The 15,440-nt window shown below is 48.9% G+C and overlaps 1 long non-coding RNA gene across 3 annotated transcripts; it reads right to left on the reverse strand.

Moving 5' to 3' along the window:
* Positions 1 to 3,569: 3,569 nt before the first annotated feature.
* Positions 3,570 to 15,198, reverse strand: LOC130683903 (uncharacterized). Of its 3 annotated transcripts, XR_008997996.1 has the most exons (6): positions 14,764 to 15,198; positions 9,926 to 10,104; positions 9,351 to 9,454; positions 6,282 to 6,403; positions 5,142 to 6,015; positions 3,570 to 5,037 (listed from the first exon to the last, which is right to left on the reverse strand). It is a non-coding gene; the product is annotated as an uncharacterized LOC130683903 (long non-coding RNA). The 3 variants fall into 3 exon arrangements; XR_008997994.1 differs by having other exon boundaries at positions 3,570 to 6,015; XR_008997995.1 differs by lacking the exon at positions 6,282 to 6,403 and having other exon boundaries at positions 3,570 to 6,015.
* Between the last annotated feature and the right edge of the window lie 242 nt (positions 15,199 to 15,440).

Here is a 15,440-nt window from a genome sequence, read left to right on the forward strand (position 1 = left end):
GACATAAATCTTAACTATTCTTGGGGGGGAATATGTGATCAGATAGTGTTAGTGACAGATGACATTCATTGAGCACTTACTGTGTGCTGCAGCAGGCACACACAGTAGCTCATTAATCCTCACAACCATGCTTTGAGGTCAATATTACTATCAGACCCGTTTTACAGATGAAGACCCTGAAGAACTTAGCCGAGATGACAGAGCTGCACATGGCGGAGCTGAGACCCGAGCCCATGTGCTCTGACTCCAGAGCCTGTGTATTTCATCTCTGAGCTCCGTGAAAGCAGCTCAGGAGCCACACTTCTGCAGAGCTGACCCAGCCCCCCAGCCCCCCAGCTGGTCTTCATTCCAGCCACACTAAAGAGACCCTCACGTGGGTCTCAAAGACTCTAAAGTGTTGTTCCTGGAAATGGTCAGGAAGAGGGTGCCATGGCACGGAGGGCAAAGATCTGTCCATCAGGGGGCGCTCAGAGAAGGGGTACTTGCAGGGAGTCTGATCAGGAGTCATGCTCCCCCAATACCGCATTCTTCACGAGCAAGTAGGGGATGAGCGCTGAGTCCTGCAGACCAGAAGAGGCACCACAGTCACACAACCCATGAATAACAGGGCTGGGGACATGCTGGGTTTGCTCACCAACACCTGTCACAGCTCCTGGGTCCTGATTCCACCTTTGGAAAAGCCACCCCTCTCCAACTCTCCATCTCTGGGGTCTGGATGGACATGAGCAGGCCTGGCCCATTGGGGTCTCCTTCTCTTGGCCCTTGCAATTGATTCAAGGAGGAACACATGAGAATATTTGTCCAAACAAAACTCAATCAAAGGTTTGTTGGAACAAGCAGAAAAGGGGCTCCCTTTCCACTGGGTCAGCAGGGCTGGGAGAAGGTAAGCCTGGGCTTCTGCCTGCAAATGAAACCGGCACCCAAGAAAATTAGACTTGAGAGATGCAGAGAAAGGGTCCTGATGACATTTTTTAAGCACCTGGATACAGCAATACCTGAAGTCAGTTTGCCTTTAAACCCTCCAGTTATGTGAGCCTTTATATTCTTCCTGTTTTTTGTTTGTTTAAGCAGATTTGAATTGAGATTCTTTATTTACTACCCAGAGTCCTGACTAAATTCTTACATTATTAAGGGTTGGCCAGGCACATTGCATATGAAAACTCTTGCTTAAATCAAATACAATTTGATTGGCTTATGAAAGCAAAATCCTTCTGGAGGTTGGTCTGGGTGCTACTCTTCCCACAAAAGCAAAATTAATAGCCTCTGACAAATATCATGAATCAGCTCCTACCATGAATGGAGAATCTCTGCAGAGAGCATGAACCCTGGGCGCCTCCTGAAAGAGACCACCTACTACAAAGGTGGTGAGTTTTTCTCCCCCAACTAAGGATTGCAGAGTTTCAAAGGACAGATCTGCTAAGAGTTGACACAGAGGGTAACCATTTCTTCTGGCAGCAGGAGGGTGGGCTGAGGGGAGGGGGGTATCCTCAACAGATGGCCAGGTGGCCACAGTGCAACCAAAACTCTTGTCAGAGAGTGACAGACACCCTCCTGGACGACGTGAGCACAGTGGGCTTCCTCAAGCCCCACAGAATGGATGAGATGGGGAGGACCCGGCAGGAACCGCAGGAATCCGTGGGGCCAAGAGACAGCATGTCACACTGGACTGGCTGATCAGGTGGCTGCCCTGGGAGAAGGGACCTCCCTCCATGTCCCCTTCTTTCCTTCATTTGCTCAAAACAAAATCCATGAAAGAGTGTGTGACAGACCAGCCTTAGATTGGTGCCCACCCTCAGGAAAGCAGGGGGACAGAAGGAGGGACTCCCCCCTCAGCTCTCCTGGCAGGAGGTGTCACCACGAATTGTCCCCAACGCTTTCCCACGGGGGAGAGGTGATTCCCAAAAGGAAGGCTGGCAGCGGAAGTAGGTCATAGGCAGCCAGAAACAACCCCTGTCCCCTCTGTGCCACTTGGGATGGGACCACAGTGAGCCTTGAGTGCTGGACTAATGACTCAGCTTCCCTCTACAGGCAGGTGGGGGCAGGAGACACATGGCGGATCTTTATGGAAAACGCAGCTCTCGGGATGCTGGATTCCAACGGAATTATTGCAGGGCTCTTCTCGTGGGACTGTTTATTTTTACAATGAATATTCATTACTTTCATTATAAAAATGATTTTTCATTTAGAAAAGAAAAAAGCTACAGTTTCTGAGTGTAGCAACGAGAAGTTGAGGCTAATGGGTACAAATGCCTCCAATCAAGTCACCTCCACTTTCTGTCCCCCTTGTGGCCCCAGCACCATGCTCGCAGACCAGAGGGGTCGGCACAGTGGATGTCACGGAAACACCACCTGCAGGTGCACAGCTGGGCTCTCTGGCTCACTGCCGACCATCCCTTCAACTGCCCATAATGAGATCATCTCAGGAGCAAGCGACATTTGCCCTGTGCAGACACAGCCAGCACGCACGTCTCGTGCCATTTGTCAGGTTGCCATTTCCCCCACAGCAGCCTCTTTCCTTCGGCCCATCAGGCTCTGTGCCGAGTGGCACGGTGGCAGGGCCTCCCTCAGTCCCTGAAGAACAGCACAAGCCGGTCAATGTGATCAGGCCGACTGTGCCCTCACCCTCCAGGGGCCCCTTCCCCCAGGGAGGGCATGGTGGCGCCCCAGCTGTGTGCAGCGCCAGCCTCTACGGCCACCCTCTCCTCAGGTCCTCAGGAAACCCTTACCCGTCCTCGACTGTCAGCCCGGGAGGTACTGTGGGGACATGTGATCCTGGGCTTGCATCTCCATCCTCTGGGAGAACTTTGCTCAGAGTGGCCTGGCCGTGCCCCCTGGCCTTGGGTTTCTTGAGACATCCCTGCACCCCATCACCCAGCAGAGCAAATCTCACAGCCGCAGGTCCAGTCCACCGCCCTTGGTGAAAGGATGAGGCAGCGGCAGTGACAGCCTCTCCCCGGGGTAAGTGCGGAGGGTGGGAGGAAGGAAGATGGGGAGGGAGAAGGGGGAGAGACTGTCCCCATGCACCTGTCCACTCCACCCCAGCGGGGGGTGGGGGCAACACGCGGAGGAGGGTGAGAGGCTGCAGTTCGGTGAAGACCTGAAGGTTCTGCCTCCACATTGCCTTCCCCAAGGCCATAATAAAGACATGAAATTCCGGTAACTTTTCCTGCAAAGTATAACATCAAGAATCATGTTCTCATTCTTCCCTAGCCAAGGTTGTTTTGTAACTGCATTAGTTTGTGCATTTATTCATCCCACAGATTTATTGAAGGTCTGTTGTGTGCTAGAACTCGTGCAAGTGCTTGAGATGCAGTCATGAAAAATAGAGCCCAACTCTCTGCCCTTAAGAGCATATTTTTTAGTAGAGGGAAATTGGCAAACAACAATGTAAACTGTAAGGGATGTGTTGTCAGATGTTTTCACTTCACCTGTCTCCCACTGCAGACACTGACTCACTGTAAGTCCACAGGATTCCACTGAGTTCTGATCACATCCTATTCACCCCACCAGCAAGGGAGGGATCCCCCCCAAAACAGTACAAAAATGGCTAAACACATGATACCTGACAGTGGTTTATTAGTCACATATACTCAAAGCCCGGGGTGTCATACACTTCACCTCATGCATATCCACATGGGGGCTGCACTAGGGAACAGAATGAGCCATCAGGGGGAGTAGTAGGCAGGCTTGGTAGTAACAAAAGGATGAGGTGGCCCCTAGGTCCCATGGGATGATGTGATTGTCTTGTTTGGATAATTCCACAGGCTCTTGGGAAAGTGAAAACGGTTAGGTTGAAGATCAGGTAGAGGAAATAGCCTCTGATAGGGGAAATAGCCAGGTGGAAAGATTTCCCCCTGGGTGGAGGGCGTATCTGATAGAGTAGGGGGACTCGTGGTTAGGCCTTTGAGGCCCCAGGAAGCTCAAAGGCGTCCAGGCAGTATTAATAGGGCACCTTCATTTCAGGGCTTACACTACACATTGCCTGAGACCAGCACCCCAAGTTTCTTGATCCTTTCACCAATTCTGGACTCAGATAAGGGGCCATAACCAGTGTGGGATCTGGTTTCCTCAACCACTGTGGGAGGAGCCAGGCGAAGGAAGCTGCAGTGATGGGTACAGTACGGCCCTGGAGACGGACCTCTGACCACCAAGGGACAGGGGAGAAGAGGGGCCGGCAGTGACTGGCCTCTCCTTGCCTTCCTCTATGGACTCCCTTGAGGAGCAGACCTCTGCACAGCTGGCCTGCAGAGAGTCCATGGGATAAGGTGACTGCCGCGTCTCTGTGAGGCAGCCACCGGCTCGGTGATTGCTGCTCAGTCTCCCACACCTCGCTTCCCTCTTCCTCGCTCTTGATGTCCTGGGGCTGCACCTTCCACGAAAGCATTACATCTCCAGGTTGGCCTCAGGCTCTTCTTTAGGAGACCTGGACCAAAGTTCCGTCATCCTGGTCACTGGAGAAGACTGTGAGGCAGACAGGAATGAGGCAGTGGAGAAAAACAAAGCAGAGAAGTAGGGTTTCAGCCTCATTTCCCACTGAGTCACGTGACAACGGGAGTCCAGGGGACAAAGGATGCCCCAGGAGTCCTGGCTGCATGAAGAAACCGGCTTTAATGGGAACAGAAAGTATCATGCGATTAATTCTGAAGGTCTCAGGATGGAATATGGGGTGAGCTTGTGTATTTAGGGAAAAGAGAGTAGAGATATTTCTAGGGTCACACAGAGTTGTGGGTCTTCCTACTGGCTTTTGTCAGTGGAGGTGTGGGCCAGGAAAGGGGTGGTCTTATCTGGAGGCCAAGGTGCTCCTAGATAACCTGTTGGCTCCTGCTAATGGGGGTGTGAATTTGGAGAGAGGTAGTCCTTCTCAGAATGAAAATGTCTGCACGTCCAGGGGCAGGTTTATACCCCAGAGAGGCCCTCCACAACAGCAAGGACGTGGTGGTCTCCCGTTTCTGCTTTCCCTTCCTCGGTGAGCTGACTGTGTCCTCAGGCTTGTGCCCTCATACAAGGTGGCTGCAACATTGCCTGACTTCTCATCCTCTCCCTCATAACAATAGCAAAGAAAATACGAAAGAGAGAGTTACTTCTCACATGTCTCTTTCAATAAGGGAACCCAGAACCCACCCACCAAAAAGACTCCCAACTTATATTGCATCAACTAAACATGATTCAGGATGTCCCCCCAAACCAATCACTGGAAAGGGAAATGAGATTGACTTAGACATACTACAATTCATCCTCTGGTGCTTGAGAGCACATTTCTTCCCAACATCTGAGCAAAATCGGGGTTCTGTTTGAGAGGAAGAAAACACCTGGTTATTGGTGTCTGCACTTAGCCAACGAGCTGTGAATTACAATGGCTCAGCCAAGTGTCCCACGAACAAATGAGTAATACAATTGCAAAAAAGAAAAAAAACATAAAGGTTCCATACATAATTCAGAGTCCTTTCTTTGGAATTTTTGGACAGTTAAAAATTTGACGTTCCATTAAAGACTATGATTCCTATCCCACTCATTTGTGAATTTAAGGCTTCATTCTCCCCAGGATACATATGGATGTTCTGAGATCAAGGTTCTCTTCTTGGAACACCAGCAGAAGCAGGTTCTCTCATTTCCATCTCCTTTATATTGCACCGGGCAACACCGAAGAACGTCAAAAGGAGCGTGTAGTTTGTAGATGAGGAAACTGAGACCCAGGGAGGGAAGATGGTCTGTCCAGCCCACAGGTGGTGGCAGGGGTGGGACATGAACACATCCTCTTTGGCTCAAGGAATTTCAATGATGCTTTTTCCACTAAGTGTTGGCATGGACCTTGGGGTTCATTCACAAGACAGGATGCAAAACCTATGGCGGGATCTACAAGCTGTGCCTGGATATGATGGTTCCAAAAAGTGTCTTTTTAACCAGGATTATCTGGAATATCAGCCCTGCCTTCTCTTTCTCAGTCTATGCTGGTTCTCAGGAACACCTGGGCATGGATTCACATCTGCATCGAAGCCCTCTATTTGTTTTCTTCTCCTGTTGGAAGGAGAGCAAACCAGAGGACATTTAGTAACCTGTTTCCACTCTCTGGTTCCATGGTAGTAATTTGACTACACAGGGTATTTAATAGTTCACCATCACAAAGACTCAATTTCATACATGAATGAGTCACTGTCAAATGACAGGAGGAGGGAGGGATACTGTGTTTTCCTGACACCTCTTAAATGGTTTCTTATTTCATATTTATACAGATCGGGGACCATAGATTATGCTGACAAGCTCATCAATTATCTGCTACTCACCAACAATATCAAGGTCTCGTTTCCTTGATGGGGTGGTTGATGCTGATTGCAGAAGATGTCCATGAACTTGAAATTGTTTCAGTTGTTGTTTACCTGCCAGGCACCTTGACCTTAAGACCTTCCTGCTCCACACAGAGGAACAGATGACGTGCATAGTGGGAGTATTGCCGAGGCACATACATTAGAGCAATCAGAGTGAGAAGGAGGGAAGGGAAGGAGGCATTACTAATTGGAGCATCATTATGGGGCTTGTGAGAAGCTGACACGGTATCAACAGCAAAACCCCAGAAGTGACAGGCAGAAGTGACCGTATTTGGAGCCAGAGGTCATTAACATGGGCAATTGACGGGCTCTGTGACTGAGGGGAGGAAAATTTGCTCCGACATGCAGCAGCACGTTGAAGTGGGTCCTTTATTATTTTCCAGGAGCCATAATTTCCAGATGATGACTCAGGGATCCTTTAAGGATGATAACTGATTACCTGACAAAGAACGTGTAGCATTTCCTCCTCACAATGGAAGAGGAAAAAACCAACCACCCAGCTCTTTGAGCAGAAAAGGGGCATTTTTCAGAGAAAACATTGCAAAGTTTGTAACAATGAGAGCCTGAGGAAACACAAATATATCTCACCTTCTTGACAAATAAGGTTTAATTAAGAGGCTCTTCGTGCTAGAAAACAAAGTCTTGCCTATGCCATGCAGGGACAGGTGACAGCTGAGGAGGAGAGTATCATTGAAATACAGCTGTGTGTTGGACCCTTGATTATTCATAAACGTCCCTGTGACAGAATTTCACTGCTTCACCTTTTTTATTTAATTCTCTATTTTTCTCACTCCAAATGCTACTGTGTTACTTGAGAAATAGTTAATTCATCCCACAATAAGCACAGATGAAACAGAGAGGCCTGGGTTCATCCCCTCAAGGACTTTTAATAATTAAATATTTTTGCAGGGGTGCAAACAGTGAGCACTGAAGTTACCTGCAGAGATGCACCTGTGTCTCCCAGGTCCCCACCTGCAGCCCTGGCGGGATCTGAACTTCCCAGACACCTGGGGCGTGCCCGCCAACACTCCCAAAGCCAGGTACTCCCATTCTGGCCCCTCCACCAGCCCCTCCATCGGCCCTGTGACTCCGGACACGTCCTGAGCCCTCTCCGAGAAGCCCTGCCTCAGACTCAGTCCCCAGAACAAGACTCCCTTGCTGACCTGACTCTCAGACCCCTGCCGCCCAGGCTAGTGTTCCGTGGTGAATATTTCCTGACATCCTTTCTGACTTGCTCCTGTGATGTGACCAAGGCCCTAAAACAGAAGTCTCCCGTGCCACCCAGGTTCTTAGCTATGAAACAGGCTGTGCTGGGAAGGAGAAGGGAAACAAAGAGGTCCAGACTAGGAGAATATCCATTATAACCAGGAACATCTAAAGACACAAATCTGATGCCCATCACACCCCTGCTTCAAACCTTCCAGAAGCTGCCCACAGCTCTTAGGATGGAACCCAAACTTCAGTGGTTCCCTGCCCTTCACTAGTCCCACTGCCCACCACTCACCCCTGTGTCTACTTGATCCTGGCCACACTGGCCTCTCCCCTGGCTTTGGCCATACCAGGCTCCCAGCACCTCAGGGCCTTTGCACATGCTGTTCCCTCGCCCTGGAATGTTTCCCCACTCCTCCACAATCCCTCACCTAGTTACCTGCAGCTCACCTATCAGGTCTCAGATAAAATATCACCTCCTTGGGAGATTCTTTTATGTCTCTCTTCACTCCCACACCCTGGCTGAGGGCTCAAGGCAGGTCCCCTAAAGCCCGTCTCATGACACTACATGTCTTTCCTTTTCAGCAAAGACTGTATATTATGACACATGGTCTTCCTTACCTGAGGATGATTCAAACAGATAAAAAGGCAATTTGAGGCAAATCTAATTCAATTGGGTGCAAAGTTTCACAGCAAATGTTTGGGGATGTATTTAAGAAATATTTACCTGGGATTTACTTTAGGCCAGTCACTGACCTCAGTATTCTACATATACTAATTCAATCACTCAATCCTCTATACCATAGGTACAGTTGTTAGCCCCATCTTACAGATGATGATACTGAGGCACAGGAAGGTTACCCTGCTAGTGATTGACACGGAGTTCCTGGTCTCATCTACCTTTTCTGAATGAAAGGTTTTATCTAGAATGAAACTAAATTTGATGGAATATAAGTTATGTCATATTTAACAGCTTTTAGGTTATAGTGGCAAATGTGCCCTGATTCTTAAGAGTAATCAAAGAATGAATCAAGTACTAATTTCCTGCATAATTTTCCTGACAAAATTGTAGCACAGTCCATGTTCTTCCTCCAGGTTTGATTTTTGCAGCCTGATTAAAGGAGAGTCATTTTTTAAAAGCCGCAAGAGCTTCTGGAGCCTTCCCAGGGACCTCTCCTAATCTGTCAAAGTCCTCATTCTCTCATGAAGGTCCTGCCTCATCCTCTCCCTGCTGGTTTCTCTTCTCCAGTGTTAATTGTTATGAATCCCCCAGATCCCCATTGTCTGTGACTTTGTGGGTGATTCAAAAATGCTCTCTGTTGTATGATAAGGTGTACAAGCTCACCCACAACCCCCTGGCTTCCCCAACCAATGTCTGTTGTGAGACCCCCTGGTAGGCACCTGCCTGTCACTCACATGTAATGGTATGTGGAGGACAACCAGCTCTTAGAGAACATTCCAGAATTTAACTAACTGGTATCTGGGAAACAGCCATGGTAGAGTTTACATCATGGAAATCAACAATTGCTAAAATCAGGGTTTATTTTTCTTTCTGAAGCCCAGTTTACCAACACGCCAGTGCAGTCACATCTCATGCACACCCTGAATTTGGGGAGGAAACTCTGTTATCAAATGTGGGGCTCCCCTCCAATGGATCCATAGCCAGACCCCAGCTCTTTTCACCAGAAGGGGACCATGAGCCCTGAGGCTACCATGCTGAGACAATTTCTGCTCCTCAGCACACATGTACTAACAGTGCCACATGGCTTTGTCCTGGGACATACATTCACTCTTCACATGGATATCTGGGGCACTCACCGTGTGGGAGGATCTGTCCTGGGTGCTGAAACGATTTGCCTCAGGAGTGCTAGGGTGCCCAGGTAATTCAAAGAGGTTAGACATGTGATTCTGGCCAGGTACACCTAACCAGACGAAGAAAGGGGTGTTACAGTCTGTAATAAATTGGCCTATCCTTTGTGGGCCAGGCACACAGAAAAGAGGAGAGTGAACAGTCAGTGCTCCACTCCAGTTCAAGCAACACATCTCAACCCATTGGGTGCCCTCACTGTGGCAGAGAAATGGGTGTGAGTGTGGTTCTCTGGTCAATTGTCCCTTAAACTGTCCACAGGAATGCACCCTCAGTCCCAAGTTCCCAGAGAGAGAGCCACGTAACCACACCCCAGTCAGCAGGGAGACTGGCAGGACCCTCTCCCCAGTTTGCCCCTCACTCCCTCGTCCCCAGCACTGCCCCCAGCTCCCCAGTCCCTAGGACTGTCCACCCAGCCCAGAGGTGCCACCTCTTTTGTGTGGCCAAGTGGTCAGTCACTCCCACCCAGTCTGGGACCACCAGTGGCGTGGGAGGGGAGGACAGGAGCCCCTCAGGATGATGTCACCTCAGGAAGCAGCTTCGAAAAGTGGGTCCCATCCTCTTGTGAGGCTCCAGCTGTCAGCAAACCCTCAGCCACCTCAGTCTGCTTTGCTCGCTCTGTGTCCATCTCTGACCCATCTGCTACCTGGATCTTGAGAGACGCAACCCCAGGAGATGTGGACACAGGACTCAGATCTGTTACATCTGTCGGACAATTTGATTAATATCCCCTTGTCCCATGCTGCCCCCGATTTTTTCATCGGATCTGCAGCACGCCTGACACGTCGTAGCCCTGAATAAACGTTGTCCTGAAGGCACAGCAGAAACTGGTTCAGGAAGGGCTGCTGACTCTGACCTTGGAGTGGGAACCATCTCAGATGCTTAAAATAAGCAAGATGATTCCTGCTTTCATTTTAATTCGTTCATCAAAGATATTCTTTTCTTTCTGAGACATTGATTTGGTTCCTTTTTTAGTGGCTTGGTCCATGTGGGAAGCGAACAGCGTGTTGCCTGAATGTGGAATGTAGTTAGCGGAGCCGCCTTAATTGGGTAATTTGCTGACATCCCTGCTGGAGTGCAATCAGAACGTGTCTTCCCGAACTCGGCTTCAGTTAGCGACAGGGTCCTTTCCCTCACAGCTGCAGGGGGCGTGGAGGGGCAGGGCTGCGGAGGGTGGACGGTGTCCCCGCCCATTCACACCAAGTAAAACATCCTGATTTTCAAGCACCAGCGCTATGGCAACACAGAGGGAAGAAGCCTGCATGTGTCATAGGAGTCTGAGGACCTTTTCAAATTGAGAAAGAAGCTCCTTAGTTTCTGCCCATGGAGTTTGAATCCCTTGGAGCACTGGCCAGGGGTCCGGAGGCTGTGCCCAGACCAGACCCACCACCCACTCATGGGCTCACCCCACAGGCCATGTCCCCAGGGGGCTCCCTTCCTGCTGTGACGCCAAGGGGTGGAGCCACCTGACGGGGAAGGGCCCGCCGGGGCAGCGTCCTGGGCACGTGTACCAAGCAGACGGGACGTTACCTGCTTTCTGGGACCTGCCCTCTGGAGTAGGGTCCAGCTGAGCAGAGAGGTCCATATGTCTCTACTGACATTTCAAACACAAAGGACACACTCCTTCATGCTGCTTTATATGAAAAACAGATAAACTGTGCTCAGGATTTTAAAAATCTCTATCTTAGAGTAGCTTTTGGCGCTCTCTTCTTATAACTTCTTACTGGGGCAGTAGACAGAATGCTTGCATTGAGCTTTACCTCATGCCAGGCCCTTTGGAGACATGGAGACAGAACCTTGGCCTTCAAGGATAGAGACAATGCTCAGTAGTCTGTGTTTTTGAGAGACTCAAGCATTTGGACAATCTGCAAGTGATTACTGCAGATGATTGCAATGTCTACACCAAAAGGAAAAAAGAAAAATGATATATTTGTTGTTTTCTTCTTCTGATCAAATCATGTGGTCTCATTTTTAAAAATCTTTTGCTAGAGGGGTGCACTCAGGAGCCATTTGTGGGCTCTTGATCATCCCATCACATGAGATGGCCGGGGTAATTGGGACTATTACCATCACAGCTGCCATCAGGATCCATGGCTGAGACAACATCAAAGGGCATCTCTCTGGATGCCAAGCATCAGCCAAGCAGCCACTGAAAAGGAGCTTTTATCAGCACGTTTGAGCCCCTCTGCAGTGCCACTGTGGTTGAGGAAGCCAACTTGGCCACAAAGAGCAGCGGCAGCTTCAGAACCAGCCACAAAAGCAACAGGAGTCAGGTCTGCAAAACGGTGGAGTCAGATCACATGCTCTCGAATTTGGACTCTTTAAGGACTGTAAATATCCAGCTCAGCAGCCTAAGAGGTTGATCTCTAAGGTTTCAGTCATTCATTCCACACATATGTCAGGAGGGTCAAGTATGTGCCAGGCACATTCGGATCCCTGGGGATGCAGCAAAGCACAGGACAGATAGGACCCTGGCTTTGGGAGCTCATGATCTACAGAGGGAGACAGATGACTGGTGACAGCCTAGGACAGTAAGTACAGCACACAGCTGGTGCCTCCTGCCCCCTCATTCCTCACCATTTTGCCCCAAGGTGGCTTCTTACTGCCCCTGAGGCTCTCCCTCAGGGGTCTCCAGCTTCAGGGGCCTGCATGGCTGGGAGTTGACATCCTGGGAAGCAGGCCTCAGAGAAGGCCAGAGGGGAGCTGGCAGAACAATCCCCGGCTGCCTCACCCCAGCACATCCCCTGTGAGGCTTGTTCCACACCCTCTCCCACAGGCCCCCATGGTGGACACCTGTTCAGTACCCCACCAGATCAGCCTGATGACCCTTCTTCTGCCTGTTTCCCTGCCTCCTCCTACCAGAGCTCCCTGGGATCAGCTCCAGATAAACTACTGAGCTCACACCCACTCTCTCGGTTGGCTTCTGGAAGAATCCAGCCTAAGGCCCTATGTGAAGCATAAAGTGGTCAGATGGCAGTAAGTGCCCTGCAGAAAGACAGAGACAGGAAGGGGCAGGGTTAGTCATGGAGGGCTGCAGTTGTACAGAGAGCAGTCAGAAGGAGCCCACTGAGGAGGAGACAGGGGAGCAAGTGCCTGGGAGGTGAGGGAGCAAGCTGGGTGGACATCTGGGAGAAGAACGGGGTGGGGGGAGCAGGGAGCAGAGCAAATGTGAAGACCCCAAGGAAGTGCCTGTCCTGTCCTCAGAAGAGCAAGGGGCCAGTGTGGGAGAAGCAGGCAGAGGGCGAACCACAAACAAAAGACTCTCTTTACTAGATAAGTGGCCAGGTGCTTTTCAAGTATATCCACCCCACGGAATATTGCACAGCCATTATAAAGAATAACTTTAATTTAGAGCTATACAAGATGACTTTAAAGTATTTCTACTTATAAAGGAATTGAGTGACAAAATCAAGATGCAGAAAAATGTTAGTTGTAGGTTTATCAACATGTAATGGGTCTAGCTTGGTTACTTTTATCTATTGACATCTGCTTTCTATTTCATCAGCTTCAGCTCCTTATCTTAATTCTACTTATCTGGGGTTTCCTTTGATCTTTTTATCTAATGTCTTAAGGTGGAATCTCAGGTCATTGATTTTTGACCTTATTTAATTCTCACTTAATATATGCATTTAAAGCTATAAATCTTCCTCTTTACACTGCTTTAGCTGAATCCCTCAATTTTTGATGTTATACTTTCATTATCATCCAGCAAAGTTTCCTTTTCAAATAAATTTATTTGGAAAAAATACTGAGTCTATTCAGAATAAAACAAAAAGTAAATAATAACTCAATTGGTAGATAAATATGTCCAAATCTATGATGGAAAAATGGAAACTACTGAGGCTTGGACACAATATTGTAGCATTAATTAGAAAAATATTTTTGCCTCAAAATTTGTTAAAGAAGTCAAAAAGCAACTAATCTCCATCTCTCAAAAGTAAAACCAAAAGCTAGTTGAGAATCCCAGTTAAGATACTGGGTGTTGTGGGTTTTTATTTTTTACTCTGAGTTGGCCACCTTGTTTTCTGTTTGCATTTACTAGCTGCCCAACCCCCTACACTTTTATCCACATACTTTTTCTTCCTTTAATAACAGAACTCCTGTTGTTAGCAGGCACATGACTGCCCAAAATTAGAACTACATTTCCCAACCTCCTTTGCTGCAATTTGTGGCCAGGTGAGTAAGTGCTGCCCAATGGAATGTGAATACAGGTGAGGCATAGCCCTATCAGGCTGTGCCCATGAAGGGAAGGGTGTGGCTTTTCCCTCTTCTCACTTTGAAATGCAAATGGGTGTGGGACATCAGGACCCAGTGGATAAAGCCAAGGGTCTAGGCAGAGAGGAGCAAAAACATAGAGGAAGCCTGGGCTCCTGACAGCTTCAAGGGCCAGAGCTGCCATACCAGCTTAGCTACTTACATGAGTGAGATTTGAGCTTCTATTTTGTATAAGCCATGGTCTGTATCACAGCAGCCAAAACTAACTCCTAACCAATGCAAAGCCCATACACACTGGACTAAGACCTACAGACATTCTGATTCAGGCTGTTAAGAGTGGACCTGTCAGGACATTTCCCACAAAAAAACAAATTCAGGGAAGAACATGTTTTAAACATAACCTATAGCAAAAATAGGAGCTGATTTTGTGGGTAGAAAAATTGAGTCCTAGACAGATGAAATAAATCATTCACCAAAGTTAGAAGCAAATTTTGCTACTAAAGTGTGCAAGTTAGCTGTCTATCCCCGATGGTAAGGGACAGGCAGGCCACATCCAGTCAGGATATATGTCGTGACCAGCCTATAACTCATTGGCCTGTATAGCTGGTTTTCAACATTGAAAATGAGAAGGTTCCACAATCGATATGTATATCAAATCATCACATTGAATACTTCAAATATCTTATGATTTTAGTTGTATTTCAGTGTACTTCAATGAGGCTGAAAAAGAAAGATTTCACATAAAAATCTAGATTTCCAGCTTCCTCCAAAAAATAAAAAATACAGCAAACTGGATGTACCTTCCATTGGGTAACTTAACTTGAGCAAGTCCCAGCCACCCTCACTGAGCTAGGCTGTGAGGTTGAACTCGCCACATTTCTCAACATTCTCTGTTGTCCCTTGACAACAAAGCTGAGCCATCACTATTTGTCATCTGTCAGACTGATGGGCTTTTTTTTCCAACATAAAAACAAATCTTTCTTCCCATCTCTCCACCAAAAACAACAGACCAAAAAGATAAAAAGAGCCAGAGGCTTCAAGAAAAATAATGCTTATTTCTTTGTGGAAATGGATTCCCTATGTATTAATTATACAAGTACAACTGTGTTTAAAAACGCACTCAACCCTCTTCCCTCACACCACTCCTACCTGGCCCCTGTAGGCGTGATCCTGCTCTTAAAGTCCCTGGGTACGACCTCTGTTCTCTCCTGTGCTGCCCTGAGCAGAGCAGGGTTCCGGGGGCCCCTTCATTCAGGACCGACCTGCTCACATTGTCCAGATGACGTCATCGCTGCAGGAGCCCAGTCTCTTTGGAGGTGTTTGCCTCTTCTCTTTTTTCTTCTTAGACCCAGGAAGCACCCCAAGCTATGTTTGCTTCCCCAACAAGTTCACACAAACAGCCTGTTTTGCAACTGCAGAGGCACATGCTACCTTAATTACGCGGTTGCTATTCAAACACTCGACTGACAGATAAAACCCTTCATTTGGGAGGAAAATTAATTGTACACAAACAAGAACACATTTCATCTTGAATTAAACTCCTCAGCGCTCCCTGGGCGGAGAGCTCGGCTGTTTCTGTCCTGGTCGGCGTCGTCCCCCCGGCCGCGGGAGGCCTCCCTGGCGGTGGGCCCGGCCTGAGCCCCAGGCTCTCTCCGGAGCCGCCCCTCCCGGTCCTTGCCCTGCCCTCGTGGGGGCCCCGGGGGCTCCGGCCCGACGCCCGCCCGCCGCAGCCCCAGCGCGAAGCCTGCGGGTCACCCGACCAGCTCCTCCCGCGGGCGCATCCGAGGCGGCCGACGGCCGGCCGTGAGCGGGGCCCGGGGGGGCGA

Source organism: Manis pentadactyla, chromosome 5, assembly GCF_030020395.1.
Source record: "Manis pentadactyla isolate mManPen7 chromosome 5, mManPen7.hap1, whole genome shotgun sequence".
NCBI classification, from domain to species: Eukaryota; Metazoa; Chordata; class Mammalia; order Pholidota; family Manidae; genus Manis; species Manis pentadactyla.